General features: G+C 45.3%; 1 protein-coding gene and 1 long non-coding RNA gene across 2 annotated transcripts in view; both read left to right on the forward strand.

Annotated features, from left to right (window-relative positions):
- The window catches only part of asic1b (acid-sensing (proton-gated) ion channel 1b), a 641,514-nt gene that overhangs the window by 114,445 nt on the left and 506,219 nt on the right, over positions 1 to 20,850 (forward strand). The gene's annotated exons all lie outside the window — the stretch shown is intronic.
- Positions 1 to 20,850, forward strand: part of LOC127566964 (uncharacterized) — a 168,209-nt gene that overhangs the window by 101,734 nt on the left and 45,625 nt on the right. The window contains exon 2 of the long non-coding RNA XR_007955809.1: positions 926 to 1,032. This is a non-coding gene — a long non-coding RNA (uncharacterized LOC127566964). The remainder of the gene's footprint in view (positions 1 to 925; positions 1,033 to 20,850) is intronic.

Genomic DNA, 20,850 nt, shown 5'->3' on the forward strand with positions numbered 1-20,850 from the left:
CCTTCACCAGAAGGACTGCAGCGGTTCAAGAAGGCAGCTCACCCCCACCTTCTCAAGGGGCAGTTAGAGATGGGCTGTAAATGCCAGCGACACGCAGATCCTGCAATGAATAATTCTTTCAGTCACCATTACCAAGTGTGGACAAGAGTCATACAGGATAGAAACAGGCCCTTCGGCCCACTCTGTCCATGCCAACCATCAAGGACCCATCTATACAAATCCCATTTACTAGTCAACAGGAAGGGGAAAAAGTGGGAGATGAACATGTAAGGTTGACGTTTCAAATACAACCCGAAAATGACAGGAACAACCAGTGGGTCAAACCGCCCCAGCAAAATGAGGAATGTCGGGTTCCTATTTCAGCCCATGTCCCCCCTTCCAATCCATCATGTTGAAACGTGCCAATGACCTTCACAGAGAGGCTGTTGATTGATTCAAGGCTGTTAAACCATTCAGTAACCCTTTTTTAAAAGGTAATAATTTTTAAATACAACAAAAGAACAGAAAATGCAGTTAATCTTCAACAGGTCAGGGGGCACCTGTGGAGAGTTATTGTTTCCGGTCAGTGATTATTTAGATGCCAAGAGAAAGAGGGCTGACAGGTAATGGTTATTTGTGTTTCGAGAGACGTTCCTGTCCCTCGAACAACTGGGACAGCACTTACGATGCAGCGGGAAAGCATGAGGTTTTCTGCCTCTACTACCCTTTCAGTGGCTGAAAGGGTGGTAGAGGCAGAAAACCTCATCATATTTCAACAGCATTTGACTGTGACCTGCAGAGCTGTGCCTGGAGAGCTTGTTCTCGACTGGCACAGACACAATGGGCTGAATGGCCTTATTCTGTGTCATAAATCTTCTATGATCCTATGATTCTATGTCACCCTCCAGAGTGATGTGCTCTTTCTCCCTTTGACTGTATTCTCTAGGGGGAAGGTGATGGTGTTCGCATTCTTAGAAGGATGAGATCAAATGAGCCAAAAGACCTTTTTCTTCTGAACTTATCTTGTGATCTCTCCGTCTTCCATGATCTAAGGTAGCTCTTCAAAGGTTTTATGTAGCTTTAAACTAGTTTGTGCAATGTGTCGGTCCTCTGGGGTAATGTTGTGGGATGGAAGTTTGTCCTCCAGACAGGTGGCAGGGTGAATAGTTGGTCTTTCACTGGTGCAGAGCTGCTGACTGGAAGCAGTGAAGCCGTTGCTCGGGTTACCTTGAATAAGCAGCTGCCCCTCTGTGCTGTGCTTGCATTTATGAGTTTTCCTTTGTGATTGATTCCATTCTCCTCCCATCACTTCTGGCCCTTGTCCCTGCTCTTGTGAAAACGGTAATCCTTGTGAGGTCAGCAGTGATGCATGGGGGTGGCTCGTGCTGGTGGTCATATGCGAGGCTGGATCGTCTATTTTGTTAGGCCAATGGTCCAGTCATTAAGCCAACCCCAGGGTTCATCCATGCACACTGAAAGGAGAAAAAGCTTGCATCCATGTTGCATCTTTTAAACTTTAGTCACTGTTGTAATACAGCAGCCTATTTGTGCAGAACAAGACCCCACATACAAAAATGCGTACGTAATCCGTTTTTAGTGAGATCGAAGGATGATCATTGAGCAGGATACTATGGTTAATTCCCCTGTTTCCCACCCACCCCAAGTTACACCGTGAGCTTTTGTCCCTATTTAAAGAACACAGCAGGGCCTTGGTTTAGGCATCTGTAAAAATGACACGTTTTGCACCGTTGCACACCTTCACCCCCAACGGGAGGCATGGTGTGCAGCAGGTAGTGCAGCTGCCTTTCAGCTCCAGTGACCCGGGTTCGATCCTGACCTCCGGCGCTGTCTGTGCTTAGTTTGGTCGTTCTCCTTGTGACTGCGTGGGTTTCCCCCGAGTGCTCCAGTTTCCTCCCACATCCCAAGGACGTGCTGGTAGATTAATTGTCTATTAATCTACAAGCGGGTAGGTAGGTATATTGGCTGCTGTAAATTGCCCCCAGTGTGGGTGGTTGGCAAAAAAAAAGAATCAAAGGGGAGTTGATAGGATGTGAAAGGGAATAAGTTGCTGGGTACTGGGGAATACAGAGAAGGGGTACAGGACTGCTGGGAGCCAGCCTGGATCCAATAACTGAGTGGTTTCCTTCTATGGTTTGATAAGTAATGCTGCATTGGTGTAGCAGCCTAGATTTTTATGCTCAAGCCTCAGGAGCAGGCCTTAAACGTGGCCCCTTTTGTCACAGAGAGATACAGCAGAGAAACGGGCCTTTTAGTCTCAGAAACAGGAAGCCACAGTCACAGCCAACAGTGAACCTGCGTTGAAAGGCTTGTGACAGTAGATGCTGAGAACAATTGCTGAGAGCCCACAGCACACATCAAAGCCACACCACAGCATGCATTTTGTTACTAACCCATCGAAGTACTTGGGCATCAGATCTCTAATTGGATAAAATGACAGTGGAAGGGATGGGGACATGGATGTGATGTTGGGGTTCAAGTCGATTGACTGTATTAAGGTTACTTTTTAAAATTGATTTTTCAGGGTGTAGGAAAGGTTGTTGATCAATAAGTAGAGCAATGGAGGCAAAAATAAAAGGAACCATTGGAGAAAATGTTAATACCACCTTCTTTGTCTGTTAATTAAATTGCTTTATGAGATAGTGGTGCCAAGTTGAACGTGGAAATCTGTATCTGTAACTGAATGATCTACACCATTAATAACGCTGACTGGGGCCCCTTCAAGTGCCAAATATGTTTATTGGTGTGCTTGTGTGAATTCCAGTGGGACATGTGCTCACACGCACTGCAATAGCTTTCAAAAGTGCTGGGTTCTAATGCTTCTGAAAGAGCAGAGAAAAAAATGTGGAGATCTGCTTGTGCTGAGTGTCGGGAGTACAGCCCCTGAAATGGTCTCAGGCTGCATTCACATCAGAGCCCGTTCTGAATCCTGACCAAGGCTTTGGAGATCAGCGTTTATGCTTGGGTGACCACTGTGGATAAGTTTAAGGTGCAGAGTTTCAGAATTCATCTAAATTCACCACTGAAAACAACCTTTCATTCTCATTGATGTGATTTCATCGACCTTATGACAGCACTGGATGCTTTTAGCAGTTATAAAGAGGCAGCTCCAGCAACCTTTGGTCAGGCCTGCAACCTCCTTTGAATGTGTCAGCCTGGAGCCTTAATTCCAGTCCTCGATGATCTAAAGCTACAATGAGGGCGGACCACAAAATTTGCAGCAAGTTACCTCTAAAGTACATCTGACAATGGCAACAATGCTTCAGTAATATCAACATTTTTGACAGGATAGATGCTAAATTACCAAGGCTCAGAGAAAGCAGACATCGATTTTTCAACACGTTTTGAAGTACCACTTCTTCAAAACTCAACTTATTTTCACTTGATATTGTCAACTTGTACAATAAATCTCAAGTGCAGAACTGTATCGCTTTTAAGAAGCAAATAGGCAGGTTGCTGATACTGGAAGGGATGAGGGTATGGATGTGATGTTTGGATTTAAGTGGAGCCTGCCTGTATCACGGTTATATTTTTACAATTCATTTTCAGGATCTAGGCATTACAGGCAAGACCAGCATTTATTACCCGTCCCTAATTGCCCTTGAGAAGGTGGGGATGAACCACCTTCTTGAACCACTGCAGTCCCTCTGGTGAAGGTGCTCCCACGGTACTGTTGGGGAGGGAGTTCCAGGACTAAGACCCAGTGACGATGAAGGACCAGAGACATATTTCCAGTCAGGATGGTGTGTGACCTGGATGACAACTGCCAACAGTGGTGTTCCCTTGCACCTACTGCCTTTATCCTTCTTGGCAGTAAAGGCTGTGGGTTTGGGAGGAGCTGTCATAGTAGCCTGGGTGAGTAACTGCAGTGCATTTTGTAGACAGTGCACACTGCAGCCACTGTGCGCCGGTGGTGGACGGAGGGAGTGTTTGGGTGGTGGATGGGGTGCCAGTCAAGCAGGCTGCTTTGTCCTGGATGATATTGAGCTTCTTGAGTGAGGTTGGAGCTGCATTCACCAAGGCAAGTGGACAATATTCCATCACACCCCTGTCACTTGCCACAGGATTCCCAGCCTCTGACCTGCTCTTGTAGCAATGGTGTTTATATGGCTGGTCAGTTGAGTTTCTGATCAATGTTGACACCCAGGGTATTGATGGTGGGGGACTTGGCAATGGTTATCCCATTGAATGTCAAAAGTAGATGATGAGACTCCCTTCTGTTGGAGATGATCATTGCCTGGCACTTTTGTGGTATGAATGTTACTTGCCAATTATCAGTCCATACCTGAATGTTGTCTAGGTCTTGCTGCACGCAGGCAGGGGCTCCTTCATTTTCTGAGGGGTTGTGAATAGACTTGAACATTGTGCAGTCATCAGTGAACATCCCCACTTCTGACCTTATGATGGAAGGAAGGTCAGTGGTGGACAGCTGGATGCGTGAAGGACATTTCCCTTGGCTGAGGAAACTAGATCCAGGGGTCACAGTCTCTGAATACTTGAAAACATTGGAGGCATTTAGGAACAGTGTGATGACCATCGCAGGCGTGAGATGTCAGAAGGTGGTCAGGGTCGTCTGTGGGTTGGCCTTACTTTTCACCAACAGGAGCTGAAGGGCTGTTTAAACTGGAAAAAGCCAGTGCATCACAGGGTTGTGTGGCAGGGAAACAACCATGTGACATGGACCGAGTCAAGCATAATCCAGCCCAACATCAAACAGTGGTAGACATGTCTCAGTTAAGGAAGTGACGTTAATGGCACTTTTGGAGACAGATTCAGAATCCTGTCGAGGTTTGTTCAATAGGTTGGTATTTAATTCCTGGTCAGTGTTTATCCTAGCTGTTGTCGTTTTGTTTTCTACCTTCATCTCCCTTCTGTTCAAAGGACAAAGTTCGACCAGAACATAGCTTTCTGAGGTATATGGGGAATTTGGGACCACAGGTTAAAATGTAGGAACAGCCATCCAAAACTACTTAATGAATGGAAAATTGCCTGGAATCCACTCTTCCCTGCATCTGGATTACCAGTATGGACTTGCTGGGGCAGGCGCAAAACCTCATGTAAGCTCTTCATTGATCCTCTGTTCAGCCACTGCATTAGAAAGCACTTCTCCAAACCATTCTCAGTAGTCTGTGAATCCCCTGCTGCTTCCCCTGTCACTCTCCAATGGATGAGCTCCTTCAGCGCTCGTAGTTGAAATCGACTTGCAGCCCTGAAGGCGCACTGGTCGAATAATTCAATTGTGGAGCAGTGCCCTGGAGATTTACTTTGGTGTTCCACTCCCCTGCACCATTTGATCCTGTAACATAACAAGTGAATTCACAAATACCCAATATTTATCCTTCAGAGTGATGGCCCCCTAGTACGAAGTCCACAAATGACCCATGGTCCAAAGGAAAAGCCTCAGAGGTCTGAGGTAGCTGGGGTTTGGCCACAAATATCCGACTGAGTATAGCTCCAGTGGATGGGGAGATGATTGTGGAGGAGACTTTATGACTGAGCTCCTGCTTCTACCACTGTGATTCCATGTTGGTAATGTGGACGTGGAGTAAAGTATCTTCCTGAAGAGAAGACGGAGGAGAGAATCCTTTTTCTTTGCTCTTCTGGTAGTTCAGATTGATTTAGTCTCCTCTTATTTACACCACCTCCCGACACATCTTTCCCACCCTTTCTCTGCCAGTGCCACCACTGGTATCACCATCACAGGCATTTCCTCTTCTCTCCAGTCCTCCTCCTTCCCTGCAACTTAAAACTGGTATTATTCCTGACTTTTCCCAGTTTTGATGCAAGGTTGTCGACCTGAAATGTTGGCTCTGTTTCCTCTCTCTCTCCATAGTTGCAGCCTGACCCACTGAGTACCTTTGGCATTCTTGTTTTTATTTCAGATTTCCAGCCTCTGCAGTATTTTGCTTTTGTATCTAATTCAATTTCGATTATTACTCTTGAACTTGCTTCCACACCCCACCCCCCTTCTTGGCTAAGTGAAAAGAGTGTTCTCCTAATCCCTTGAAGCATGGAAAAAGCAATACTCTGTCTGGCTTTTGAAATATGTATTTTTTGAAACAGTTGAGAAGTTATTTCCTCGTCTCCCACTATTTCACATCACCCTGGAAGATAGGCAAGGTCTTGTGTCTTGTTTGCATCCACTTTCCCCACCACTGAGTGAATTATACAGCACAAGTAGTGATCAGAAATTACTTTGTGCTATTTTGTTCCACCACTTTCAAGACTTGAAAGTAACTATTCGTCTGTAAAGCACAGAAAACATGATGTATTGTGCCCAGTCAGTCTCACATGTACTAATGGCTACATGAGGGTTTCTAATGGCTTTTCTGTCAGTTGTCTAAAAACTTTGCATGTTTTAAAAGTAAATTAATGCTCTGTACTTAAGGGAATAACAGATGGCTGACATAAGTTACCAGACAGTAATTCAATCAAATGGTTCTGGTGACATCATTAACTATGACTGAGCAATTTATGAACATCAGCAGAACTTCAATTGTGCACTGTCTTAAACTCGTCAGCAGTCATTTGTTATTTACAATGGTGTTTGTTTTTAAATTGGTTAACCTTTTCTGAACTGTTCTTCACTGTCATTTGTATGACTCTGGGTAATAACAGAGGAAGGTCTGTGGATTAAGTGTATATATTGCTGTAATCATATAATGAGGAATGGTGGTTTTGTGTTTTATCGAATGAAGGAAACATGTTTATTAATTACAATATACCATATGCCGACTTCTGGCATGGGGTGTGTGGGTACTCGAGCAGCACAGTGGCATAGCTAGTAGAGCTGCTGCCTCACAGCTCCAGCGACCCAGGTTCAATCCTGACCTCGGGTGCTGATTGTGTGGAGTTTGCACATTCTCCCTGTGATCATGTGGGTTTCTTCTGGGTGCTCCGGTTTCTTTCCACATCCCAAGGATGTGCTGGAAGATTAATTGTCAATTGTAAATTAGCACTCAGTGTCGGTTAATGGCAAAAAAGAATCAAAGGGGAGTCGATGGGCATGTGTGAAAAATAAGTTTGCAGGGTACAGATAAGTATGGAGAGGCAGAGTAGAACAAGTGGAAGCTGGCACGGATTCAATGGGCTGAAAGAGCTCCTTCTCTGCTGTTATGAATAAGGCAATAGACTGAAAGTGGGGTTACACTGTTTTGTCCACTCTGGACAAATTCAGTCATTTTATTGAACATAAATCAAATTATACAAGCATATGAATTGTGGCTTAAGTGTACAATATGCCCTGTGACACTATGCTATGCATTATTCCATATGCTGTATGTATTACACTGTGCATTGAGTGCTGAAACTGGCACTTGAATTATTTGTTTTTTTTAACCTTTTGGTTTATTTTACCCTTTATTGTAAGTTGCATTCAGCAAAATTGGGTATTTTCAGCTGTCTTTAAAAAAAGACTCAAGTCAGAAGAATCATCAACTTTCAGTCTCCATCAAGTGCAACTAAATGAAATCAGTAATAGCAGCACGTACACATATTAACATTAAAATTACCACCATCACGCCACTGGCCAGCACATCTCACAAACAAATGGGATTGGTCAATGGTCCATAGGAGCAATTTGGAAGCCACATTCTTAAAGCAAAATGAGTGAAAATGGAAATATTGCAATTTTGGCATTTATTGCTGACACTTTTTTTATCAGAGAAAAACAAAATGTATACAAGTGTTTCATTGACCCTCACTGCTCCAGCTCAACAGAATGGAATGGTCAGATGTGGTCTAGTGCAAAGTGCCCCCCACCCCCCGCCCCATCATCCACTGGAAGATCGTGGGTCCAATTCCAGCCATTGTTTGAACCATAAATATTTCAGCCGACTCTCCCAATGCGGTACTGAAACACTGCTGCACTATCTTTCAGTTGAAACTCAGACCCCATCTGCTCTCTCAGCAAGATGTGGGAAATCCTATCACACTATTTCAAAGAAGAGCAAGTGGGTCCTCTTCTCAGCAGTGTGAGTATTTACCCCACAGTCAATGTCACTTAAATGAAAGAGGTTATCTCTGGTCGTTATCTTGTTGCTGTTTTTTGGTTTGTGCTGTGCATAAGTTGGCTGCTATTTTTCTGACATTACAGCAGAGTTTTGAAACTTGGAATTTCCTTTAAACCCCTCTTTCTCTCCTTTCTCCTTCAAGATGTTCCTTAAAACCTGCCTCTCCACCAAGCTTTCGATCACCAGTCCCTACTGTCTCCTTGTGTGCGTCACGGTTTGATAATCGTTCCTGTGGAGCACTGGGAGGTTTTACTTTGTTAAAGGTGCTATATAGACAAAGTTGTTATTGTTAGACTTCTGAGTCAAAGGGGACAGGACTGGCCACTGGGCCTGGGGCAGTGAATGAGGCTCAGCTGACCAGAGGAGAGTATGCTGCCCTGATCCTGTTCTTCTCAGTGTCGATACACACGCACGCGCGCGCACGCGCGCGCACGCACACACACACACACACACACAGAGAGGATAGTGTTGAGAAATAGAAACCTATACATCTTCACGCACACTCACAAGTGTGCACACACATGTATGTACAAAATCACGTGCAAGCACACATATTTTTGCACAAGGTATACAATCTAGGCCAACAACAATCATTCTTGATCTTGCTCAGTGACTCACTCAGGTCATTTTCAAAATCAGTGGATGAAAAATGATGGGCTGTGGCTTTCCGGTGTTCTGCTTACGAGCTGCCCTCTCGTGGATCCCTGCTGGTGATTTGAGGCTTTAAAAAATATTGGCTGTTGTGAAAGCAAACAGAGGGCCTGTTTCTTTTCTGTCATTCTGGGCCCAGTGGGTAACGCTGTTGTTTTTGGCCTCAAGGGCCATGAGTTCAAGATCCACTTATTAGCTGAAGTATTGACTGCGGTGCTGAGGGAGTGCCCCACTATCAGAGATGCCAGCTTTTGAATGAGATGTTGATCCACTGCTTTCTCAGCTGGATGGAACAGATTCCATGGAAAAGAAGAGCAGGATATCTGGGCAATATTTACCCTTCAGTCACTGATCATCTGGCTATGATCACATGGTTGTATGCAAGAGCTTGCAGCATGTCAGAGGTATGTCATTGGCTGAAAGGTTGCCTGGGGCAACTTGTGGCTGTGAAAGGTGCTATCGCAGTGCAAGTCCTTTTGTTAATCTGCATTGTATCATTAGCTGACAGCAGCCAGGAAAGCTTTGGGCCTCACTGTCCCAGAGCAGAGGAGGGAAGACCAGGATCCTGCTCTGCATCAGGACCAGGGTCCTGCCTCACTGGATAGCCTCTCTGTGCTGTGAGCACGCACAGGTATCGGGCAGGTTTTTGTTCAGGTGTGGTGTCTCTCATAATGTGAGGTTCAGTGAGATCGTGGCTGCCCGAATCTTGGCCTCAACACCATTTTCTCACTCTCCCACTAATGGCAGCACAGTGGCGTGGCAGTTTGTGCTGCTGTCTCACAGCTCCAGCGACCCCGGTTCAATCCTGACCTCCAGCGCTATGTGGAGTTTGCACTTTCTCCCTGTGACCGCGTGGGTTTCCCCCAGGTGCTCCCACCTCCCACATCCCAACGACGTGCAGGTTGGTAGGTTAACTGGCCGCTGTAAATTGCCCCTTTGTGTTGGTGGGTGGTAGGATGTGGGGGGGAGGAATATGTAATGAATGGAATTGTTCTGAGAGTCAGCATTGAATATTTGAATTGAATGACCTCCTTCCATGTCCTGAGGAAATGCAATGAGGTTGGAACCCAACCACATCTTTTCACCTTCAGGAGGTGTAGAAGATCAAAGTAAGCAGCAAGAACTTAATAGTTAATAATAAGCCGGCAGTGAGGTTAGACTATAGGACCACAAGACATAGGAGCAGAATAAGGCCATTTGGCCTTTCGAGTCTGCTCCGCCATTCGATCATGGCTGATCTTTTGGCAATTTCAGGTTCAGCAATTGTCATTTACACAGCACCTTTAGTGCAGCAGGACATCCTCGAATATTATCAAGCAAGGATTTGGGCCACATAAGGAAGCATTTGGTGGGTAGATGACTGAAGGCTTGATCACAGAGATGGGGTTTAACATGTGCATCTTAAAAAAAGAGAGATGGAAAGGTTTGAGGAAGGAATTCCAGAGATTAGGGCCCAAGCGGCTGAAGGCACAGCCACCAATGGTGGAGTGATTGCATCCAGTGATGAGCTGGAATTGGAGGAGCTCAGACACCTTGGAGGTTTTAATGAAAACAGGGAATGTTGGGAATATTCAGCAGGTCAAGTAGCATCTGTTGAGAGAGAAACAGAATGAACATTTCATGTCAATGGCCTTTATCAGTAAGGTCGTCTTTCAACTGATGAAAGGTCACTAACCTGAAACGTTAATTGTTTCCCTCTCCACAGATGCTGCCTGACCTGCTGAGTATTCCCAGCTTTCTCTTCTTTCATTCCAGATTTCCAGCATCTGCAGTGTTTTGCTTTCGAACCTTGGAGCCTGCAGGGCTGTAGGGAGGGCCGTGACCATGGAGCGATTTGGAAACAGGGATGACGGCTTTAAAATCGAGGTGTTAATTAACTTGGAGCCAACATAGGTCAGAGAACAACAAAGGGTGATGGGTGAATGGAACAGTACAGGTAAGGAGATTAGGGAGTCTTGACTGACCTCTGAAGTGTGATTTGACGCTAAGGAGCCATTCATAAACCAATCAAGTTTTGCCTTTGTACTCTGACGCTTCAGTTGAATTGTAGTGTGCGAACTTTCTCTTGACTATCTCTCTCTAATCCTGCACAGCAAAACATGTATGATTCCTATCACTACCAACCTGCACAATATTGGAATACAAAATTCGCCTTCATGTAAACCTTGGCACTGCAATACACTGTAATCACACCAGTCTGAGATGAGCTGCCATGCTGAAGCCTACTTGGGAAGACTAATGGGTTATATTTCAAACCATCATGCCCTGGCATAATAATGGATGACAGTTTCGTTGGCTGCAGGCAGAATCTGTTAATCAAACGCATCCCTAAACCAAGAAGCATTTTCCTGGGGCAGTTGCTTTATTCTGAAAGTGTTTTTTTTATGCTGATAAATGACTGCTTCTCAGTGCTGTAATCCATGCTGGCTTTTGAACAGCCTGAAGGAAAATGAACTTTGCGATAGCGTGAGCAAATGTAATATGGTTTCAACCTGCGCAGGGCTCTGCTTTGAGCAAGAATGAACTCTCATTCTTTGTGATCATTGTGGATTTAGGCACATCAGAGGCAAGGACAGGAAATGGTAAATCATAACTCTACATGAAGAGCTTGATTCAAGCTCCAAAGAATCTGCTACAGTCGCAATCTTCCACTGGGGACTTAGGTACACGCTGAACAGCTTATCCACATTACTGTTCAGTTGCACTTGTTATATGTGTGGCATTGGTTGACCGTCCCTTATTACCTCCTGACTTGAAATGGCCAGGCACTTCAGAGGGCAATTCAGAGTCAACCATATTGGTGGGTCCAGAGTCAAATGCAGACCACACTGGGGAAGAACGGCAGGTTTCCTTCCCTGAAGGACATGAGTAAACCAGATGGATTTTCACATCAATCCAGCAGTTTAGTGATCATCATTCCTGATACTAATTTTTAATCCAAGTTACTTAATTGCTTGAATTTACATTCCCTGTAGAACTCACATTTTCCAGATCAATAATCCAAGCCTCTGGGTACTACTAGTGTCCTAACATAACCCACTGACTTCATTGCTAAACATCCTGTGTTCACGAGAAGTAGTTTTGGATGCTGAGTATAATATGGGAGTTAGACACATGTCCAGCTTGCAACTGTGTGATACTTTGATTCCAGTCATTATAGACCAATAAACGTAGGACATACACAATGAATGGTAGGGCCCTTGGGAGTACTGAGGAACAGATCCCTGAAGGTGGCAGTACAGGTAGATGAAAAAGGCATATGGGATACTTGCCTTCATCATCTGGGACATAGAATATAAGAACGGGGAGGTTATAGTGAAAGTTTATGGTTATGTCACAGCTGGAGTACTGTGTGCTGTTCTGGTCATCACACTATAGGAAAGGTGTGATTGTACTGGAGAGGGTGCAGAGGAGATTACCAGGATATTGCCTGGGATGGAGTGTCTCAGTTATGAGGAGAGACTGGATAGATTGGGTCTGTTTTGAGGAGCAGAGGAAGCTGAGGGGTGAGAGGAACTGATAGAGGTGTACAAAATTATGAGAGGCATATATAGGGTAAAGAGGAGGAAACCTTTCCCCATAGCAGGTTGAGAGTAAGGGGTAAGATGTTTAGAGGGGATATGAGGAGGAAATTTTCCCCCCAGAGGGGGGGGGGTTTGTAATCTGGAACGCACTGCCTGAGGGGGTGGTGGAGGCTGAGACTGTCACAACATTTAAGAAGTGTCTAGATGAGCACTTGATTTGCCAAGGCATAGAAAGTCACAGAGCAAGAGCTGGTAAATGTCGATAAGTGTAGATAAGTACTTGATGGTCAGCACAGATATGGTGGGCCGAAGGGCCTGTTTCTGTCCTGTGGGGCTCAGTGACTGAAGGTGGACTTGCTGTACACAAGAATGTAAAAGTGGGAGCAGGAGGAGGCTGCTTTGTCATTTGTAAAGATCCGATCTTAGAATGACACAGAGGGTGGCCATTTTGCCCATCGGGACCATGGCAGCTCCTAGCAGGTCAATCCCATCAGTCCCATCCCCCTTCTCCTTATTTTCCTGTTGCCGTGCAATTATTCTCTCTCTCATACCTATTAATTCCACTTTCATTTTTTTTTGCCCTTAATCTGCACTAAGGGGTAATTTGATTTACGCCAATATATTGGGGATGTGGAAGGAAACTGCAGCACCCAGAGAAAACCCATGCCGTCACAGAGAGAATCGGGAAAATTCACCACAGACAGCACCAGAGGTCAGGATTGAACCCGGGTCTCTGGAGCTGTGAGGCCTCAGCTCCACTTTTTTGCTGCAGCTGAGAATTGACTCCCCCACATACAAAAAATCTGTCTGTTTCAGCCTTGAATATTCTTACACGCTTATCAAATGGCAGAACCAGCTCAAGGGGCCGAGTAACAGTGTTCTTGTATAAGTGAGTGGCATGTTAGTTATGCTGAATGCATGTATTTTCTAGTCTGTTAATCAGCTGGCACCTGAAATAAAATTGAACTGAAATTGAGGAGTAAAAACAAATTCTTAATATACAAATGGTGTCATTTTTCCAAGCTGAACTACTGCAGACTGACAAACAAGGGGACATAGCGACAAAATAAGGGGCCGGTCATTTAAAACTGTTGTGTATAGAAATTTCTTCTCAGAGGGTGGTGAATCTCTGCAATTCTCTGCCCCCGAGGGTGGTGGAGGTCAGAGCATTAGATATATTTAAGATGGAGACAGATAAATATTTGAAAGGTCGAGTAATTGAGGGTTATGGGGAACTGGCACAGAAGAGGAGCTGAGGCCGGCATAAATCAGCCATGATCATGCTAAATGGCAGGGGCAGATTTGAGGGACTGAGTGGCCTACTCCTGCTCTGATTTTCTTGTGTTCTTGTTAATTTTGGGTCAATGCATTAAAATACAGACACAATCCGGCCGGGTGACCTTGCTTAATGATGCAAGTGCCCTTTCAAAAGAAGGCCTGATTGTTACTTCCTTTGGAAATTGAAGTGATATTGCCAACATTCAGAATCAAGCTGGAGTGTCTCGGGATCTAACATCAATTATCTGGTTCTATAATATCAAGGCTTTAATTCCAAGGCTTTAAACCCATTGCCACTTCTCTCCCTAGCCCACCCAATTTTCTTTGATGATTTAATTATTGAAAAGAAGCAGTGGGAATTTTAGTATTGGGTGGGGATTGTTGGAGGTGAGAGGAACATCCAGGATTCCATCCAAATAGAATGTCCAGTGAAGATTCAGCCAATGTCCAATTGGCTTGAACATTCAGCGAAGGTTGATGCCATCTCTTGTCTACCTTTGTGAAACTGAACAACATTCCAGGCTTCAGTAACATATGTGTCTTGTGTAACATTAAGTGTGCACCCCTTTAGGAATTGGGGCATGTAACCAAATGCTTTAATGATGGTGATACAGATGTTTCAGGGTAGAACTGGGCAGAGCCCATCCACCTGTGGGATTGTAGGTGTACAGCTGAGAAACAGTTTGTCTCACTGTAAGTTCTTTTATTTAATAAAGCACATTGTTAGTATAAATTATGAGCTATCCTCCAGTAGCTGAAAGAGAGAGAAAGAGAGAGGTACTGAGACATGGTGTCAGAAATGCTGGTTAATCAAACTGGAATACCGTGACGGCACGGTAGCGTAGCGGTTAGCGCGACGCTATTACAGCGCCAGCGAACGGGGTTCGATTCCCATCGCTGTCTGTAAGGAGTTTGTACGTTCTCCCGTGTCTGCGTGGGTTTCCTCCAGGTGCTCCGGTTTCCTCCCACATTGCAAAAAGACGTACGGGTAGGTTAATTTGGGTTTAAAATGGGCAGCGCGGACTCCTCGGGCTGGAAGGGCCTGTTACCACGCTGTAAATAAAATGTAAAAGTTGCTGTGGCCGAATCTGAATTCTGAAGGTCAATGCAATCTCTTCCCTTTGAGGTAACACTCTGAGAGACAGTGATTCAATTTTTATACACAATGGAACAGATAGAAGCCCTTGAACTGCTGGAATTCTGGGCAACTGACTGTCCAAAGAATAGAAGCAATATTTAGTAGAAGCTCTGGCTGATGTACCAGAACAGATGAAAGTTAAGATGTTATCACACCTCACTGGTCACAAGGGGAGAGGATTATACCATTCCATAGAGCCCTCGAGTGAGACCTAGGAAGTGCACTGGATGCATTGCAGCATGTTGCAACTTGCAAGAAATTGAACAATTGACTGGTACTGGGTCTGTACTTGCAGCCAGGAGCAGGAAAATCTTTTGATGCTTTCCTAACAGAGCAGAAACTGTTAGCAGATAATTGCAGTTTTACAGATTTTGGAAGAGTTGCTCATTATGGATCGGATTATTTGTGGAGTCCAGCCTCGGGACGATAACTGCATGAGAGGTAGTTAACTCTAGAAGTGTACACACAGATGTTCAGAGCTGCAGAACTGTTTAAAGCCAGGCCAGAAACGTTGGATTGCTAATAGAAGAAAGTACATGGGATGAAACACAAGTCAACACGTAGAACAGGGAAAGTGCTGCCAAGATGGCCAAGAAGTCGCAAGTATTCTGGGTGGCAAAGTGTGGGTGAAATAGAAAAACCCTGTGTCTGGGAAAAGGTGTGACTTCGAATATCATTTCCACAAGCAGTGCACAATGAAGTGGACATTGAAAGTCCATGGCGTGGACAAGATGAGTCACACAGTGACACAGGCAGGGATACAATCAGAGCACCAGTTGTATACAATGTAGCTGGTGTCAAACAAGGACAATTCTGTGGCAGGAACACCCACTAGATGCAGCTAAAGCAAGATGTTGGCTCAGGGGCACCTGCTATCATTTCAACTTGATTTGGGAGCAATGTGTAATGTCCTCCCGAAGCAGGCCATCAGTCTTAAGATGGTGCCGTTGAAACCAATAAATCAGACACTGTTGTAACCACAGGGAAGCTAGCTGGGGATGTGCTCTCCAATGGTGGTGAATCCAAAAAGTCAAGGGTGCTATGATACGTAGTTAATCGTACAGGGTAAAACATTGCTACACCTATGCCTTACAGCAGTACAGCTGGCGGGATTGATAATGATGCACCCGAGCGGGATCACAAAGATTGTTTTAGTGCAAGCAATCACTTCAGCCATAGATGAACATGAAGATGTTTTGAACAGAACCAGAAGAACCCAAAGGCGAGGGAAGATGATGAGAAGTGGCCAAAAGGAGACAGACTCACTGCTACTACAGGTCCTCCCTAGGTCATGAACACCTGACGTATGTATACCCCTTATATATGAACGAGCATTTGGGAGACTGGAGGGATGGATGGGGATGGATTTGCCGGCTAGCGGGGCTGCAGGCATCTTCTGCTGGGTGGGAATGGGGAATTTCCAGGCGTCTTCTCTCTCCACTCCCTCCCCTGAGCCACAGCAACCGAGCTAAGCAGAGCTGGGAGCGCTGAGCAGACTCACTCACTCACTGAGTCAGTGAGGCTGGCTAGCGAACGCTCGTCCTGCACCTGCTCGCTCTCCTGTCACCGCTGTTACTGTGATCCTCTCCCACACAGCTCACCACATTTCGGAAACCAGCCTCCCCTCCGTGGACCCTGTCTACACTTCTCGCTGCCTCGGTAAAGCAGCCAGCATAATCAAAGACCCCACCCACCCCAGACAGTCTCTCTTCTCCCCCCTCCTATCGGGCAGAAGATACAAAAGCCTGAAAGCACCTACCACCAGGCTCAAGGACAGCTTCTATCCCACTGTTATAAGACTATTGAACAGTCCCCTAGTACAATGAGATGGACTCTTGACCTCACAATCTACCTTGTCATGACCTTGCACCTTATTGTCTGCCTGCACTTTCTCTGTAACACTTTATTCTGCATTCTGTTATTGTTTTCCCTTATACTGCCTCAATGCACTGTTGTAATGAATTGATCTGTATGAACGGTATGCAAGACAGGTTTTTCACTGTACCTCGGTACATGCGACAATAAAAAAACAATTTACTAATTTATTTCCAACTGATGGACAGTTCAGGTTACCGAACAGTTCTCAGGAATGAACCCTGTCATAACCTTGGGACTGGCTGTATAGAGTTGCCACAGAGCTGTCATCCCTGAGTGTCAGAGACACACTGAGGATGTACCTCACATCAGACCAACACCAGATGTGGCAGAAGGCAGTGGTGACTCAACACATCCCACTGATCACAAGAGGACATGACAGAGGAGGGTGACCGTCTGTCAACTCAACTATCCGGAGGACTTTGTACACAGATGGGATGTCCCATGGTGAAACCTTCCAGAGTGTAACATCTGATCTTCACTGCTATGCGTTTTCCCACATTCAATTCATGAATAGAAAACTGTAATCAAAAAAGGAACCCTTTAGAGATTACTCACCAGATTAAAATTAGGTCCTTCATGTTCCTTATTCCAATTAATTAAAACAATTAACAATACCTTCAATTTATAGAGCAAATTTCAGAATGTGACTCACAAGAATTGATTATCAAAGCAAGATTTGACACAAAGCTACAGAGGGAATATTAGGACAGGTGTCCAAAGACTTGGTTGGAGGTGTTAAGGAGTGCCTGAGAAAGAGGGAGAGAGGTTTAGAGGGGGAATTCCAGAGGTTGGGGTCGAGGCAGCTGTAGGCACGGCCACCGGTGATGCAGCAGTTAAATCCAGGGATAATCAGGAAGTCGGGATCTGGGAAGGTTGTACTGCAATTTACTGTAGATTTTCCCCACTTCACTAAGACAGAAAGGGGTGGGACCACGGAGGGGTTTGAAAACAGGGGTCTGAGTTTTAAAATCAAGGTGTTGTGTGACCAGGAAACACGCAGGCAGCAAGCACAGGGGTGGCGGGTGAATGGAACTGGTTCTGAGTTAAGATATTGGCAGGAGATTTACAAAGGGGAGAGTGAGGGAGGCCAGAGAGGAGAGTGCTGGAATTGTCGAGCCCAGAAGAAGCAAAGGTGTGGATGAGGGTTTTAGCAGCAGATGAGCTGGGGTCCGGTGGAATCAGCCAATTGCATGCTAGTACAAATAATTATTCCTCTTCACAAATGCTTACCAGCACTTTGCAGTCATAGGTTCTTTTAAGAACACTGCCTTCCCAACCTGCACAGTGCCGCAGCTAGTAGAGCCCTAGGTTCGATCCTCACCTCGGGTGCTGTCTGTGTGGAGTTTGCATGTTCTCCGTGTGACCACATGGTTTTCCCCCTGGCGCTGCTGTTTCCTCCCACATCCCAGAGACATGCAGGTTGCTAGGTTAATTGGCTGCTGTAAGTTGCTCTGAGTGTACAGGTAGAGTCTGGGGAGAGTTGTTGGGAATGTGGGGAGAATAAAATGGGATCAGTGTAGGATTGGTGTAAATGGGTGGTTGATGGTTGGCACGGACCCGGTGGGCTGAAGGGCCTGTTTCTGTGCTGTATCCCTCTGTGACAAACCCATTTGGTTTGTTGACATTTCATTGTGAGCTATGTAGATTTATGAACTGTTTCTAATCAACCATTACAAGAGAAAATGACATCTTGTGGCTCAGTTCACAGCAATCTCATCTTTAAATCAGAAAGTGTATTTCTCATTTTAGAGACCAAAGATCCAGGCGGGCGCTCCAGTGCAGCACCCGGGGTGTGCTGCATGCTTGGAGGTGCCTTCTTTTGCATAATACGCTAAGCCTGTCTGCTCTCTTAGTTAGGACTGGAAGAGCCCATGGCCTGCTTTGAAGAACAATGGATTTCTCCCCCGTGTCCTGACCAATACTTATCCATGAGCCAGTTTGACTGAAAATGATTCTCACATTGCTACATGTGGGATCTCACTTTGCACAAATGTGCTGCTGGGTTTCACTGGGCTTAGACTGTCCTGAGGTGGTGAAAGGAGCCTTGGAATCACAAGCCTTTCTTTTCCCACCTGGCGAGGTTTCCCAACGCACTGTGGCTCCTGAATTTGTTCCAAGGATGTCATTAAACTGGAGAGGGTGCAGAAAAGATTTACGAGGATTTGACTGGGACTGGAGAGCTTGGGTTATAAGGAGAGACTGGATAGGCTGGGATATTTTCCCTGGAGTGAAGGAGGCTGAGGGGTGACCTTATAGAGGTTTATAAAATAATGAGGGGTGTAAATAAGGTGGATGGTCACTGTCTATTCCTCAGGTCCAAAACTAGAGGACATTGGTTCAAAACGAGAGGGGAAAGATTTAAAAGGGACCTGATGGGAAACTTTATCCACATTGAGGGTGGTGCATATATGGAACGAGCTGCCAGAGGATAAGGTAGAGGTGGGTCCAATTACAACATTTATAAGACATTTGGACAGTTACATGGATACGAAAGGTTCAGAGTGAATTGGGACAAATGCAGGCAAATGGGACTAGCTCAGATTGGCACCTTGGTCAGCATGGACAAGTTGGGCCAAAGGGCCTATTTCCAGACTGTACGACACCTGTGGTAAAACCACATGTCACAGGGTGAACAAACAAACTCCACACAGACAGCACCCGAGGTCAGAATTGAACCCAGGTCTGTGGCACTGTGAGGCAGTGGCTCTACTAGCTGTGCTACTGATGGGACTAGGTCAGTTAGGTAACTTGGTCGGCACAGACAAGTTGGGCTGAAGGGCCTGTTCCTGTGCTGTATAACCCTATGACACTGTGACTCCATTTCTGTAGTGGGGTTGGGGGAAGGTGGGATTGCAGGGGGTTGGGTTCTGAATATCGATGGCAGCATCAGAACAACACAGCCTGTGACTTTGGAGCAGCTGAGATGAAGGGAAGCCATGTGAAGGTTGGTGTCTTATGAATGGTCTTGTTCATCCGTAGGGTAAACCAAGACCAAAATGGCAAACACCAATGGCAGCCAGACCTGTGGGGGACAATTGCTTATGCACAGTGATGCTTAGCTTCTAAAGGCCTCTCAGAACCTCAACTCATGAAGTGGATTACCTTGTCCTTGGAGTCGATTGTATTGCCGTCGGCGAGAACAGGATCAGTGATGACTGGTGTTCTGCTCCTTGCAGCTGAAGTTGTAATTCCAAGGCTACCAAATCAAATTAAACGTGCCACTTCACGTCGGTGATCTGCAGGTGCACCAGCCAATTATATTCCTTCGTTCCTTTCTCGCTGTCTGTCTTTTCCCTCCCAATCCATTTATTCTGTTCCTTATCTCTCCAAATTGACTGCCTGCCTCATGAGTGCTCCCATCTGGTACCAAGGAGCCAGAATAACTGTTCAGACTTGATTGTGAAGCTTCAGCTATTCGTGTACCTTGTGCTATGAGTTGGGTAATGGAATGAGCAGCCAGTGCACTGCTCCATGTGTGTAAACCTATGCAAAAAGCAAATTCCCATTGGATAGAAACATAGAAAACCTACAGCACAATTCAGGCCCTTTGGCCCACAAAAGATGTGATGTTTAAGAAAAACGTAATTCCTGAATTAAGCAAATCTGTTTTTTGGACATAGCACTCAGTAAGGCAACGATTCCGTCTCAGACAACCAAATCTATGGCTCTCAATTGGAAAGAGAATTGCTTCTCACCTCTCTACACTTTAATCATCACTTGCCAATTGCTCATTGAAGTCAAATTGACTATATTCCAAATTTCCAATTAAATTTTCAATTAAAAGCATTATACACACAGTGGCATTTTTAAAATATATTTTATATATGTGAAAAACTAATATTTTCCAGACAGTTAGGCAAATGATGAGACCTTGCCTTTTAAATATGACCTAAGGTCATTTTGCATTTATGAGTTCAGTCGATAATTTAAAGAAATAGTGCACACAATTTAGCAGCAAAGTGATCCAAAGAGCTTGACCTCTTTCACTGTAATTGATTGTGGTCTGATTTTTGTTCTCTTTGCTTCCTCTCTATGTGTACAGTCCAGTTTTCCTTTGTTGTTGGATAGAAGTGGCACAGTGGCGCACTGCCTCAAGGCTCCAGAAACCCAGGTTCAATCCTAACCTCCGGCGCTGTCTGTGTGGAGTTTGCACGTTCTCCCTGTGACCGCGTGGGTTTCTCCTCGGTTCCCTCCCACATCCCAAAGACGTGTGGATTGTTGGGTCAATTGGCTGCTGTGAACTGCCCCTAGTGTAGGTGAGTGGTAGAATCTGAGAGGAGTTCATGAGAATGTGTGGAGAATAAAATGGATTAGTGTAGGATTAGTGTAAATGGGTTAGCATAGACTCAGTGGGCCGAAGGGCCTGCTTCCG

This window comes from Pristis pectinata, chromosome X, assembly GCF_009764475.1.
Source record: "Pristis pectinata isolate sPriPec2 chromosome X, sPriPec2.1.pri, whole genome shotgun sequence".
Lineage (NCBI taxonomy): Eukaryota > Metazoa > Chordata > Chondrichthyes > Rhinopristiformes > Pristidae > Pristis > Pristis pectinata.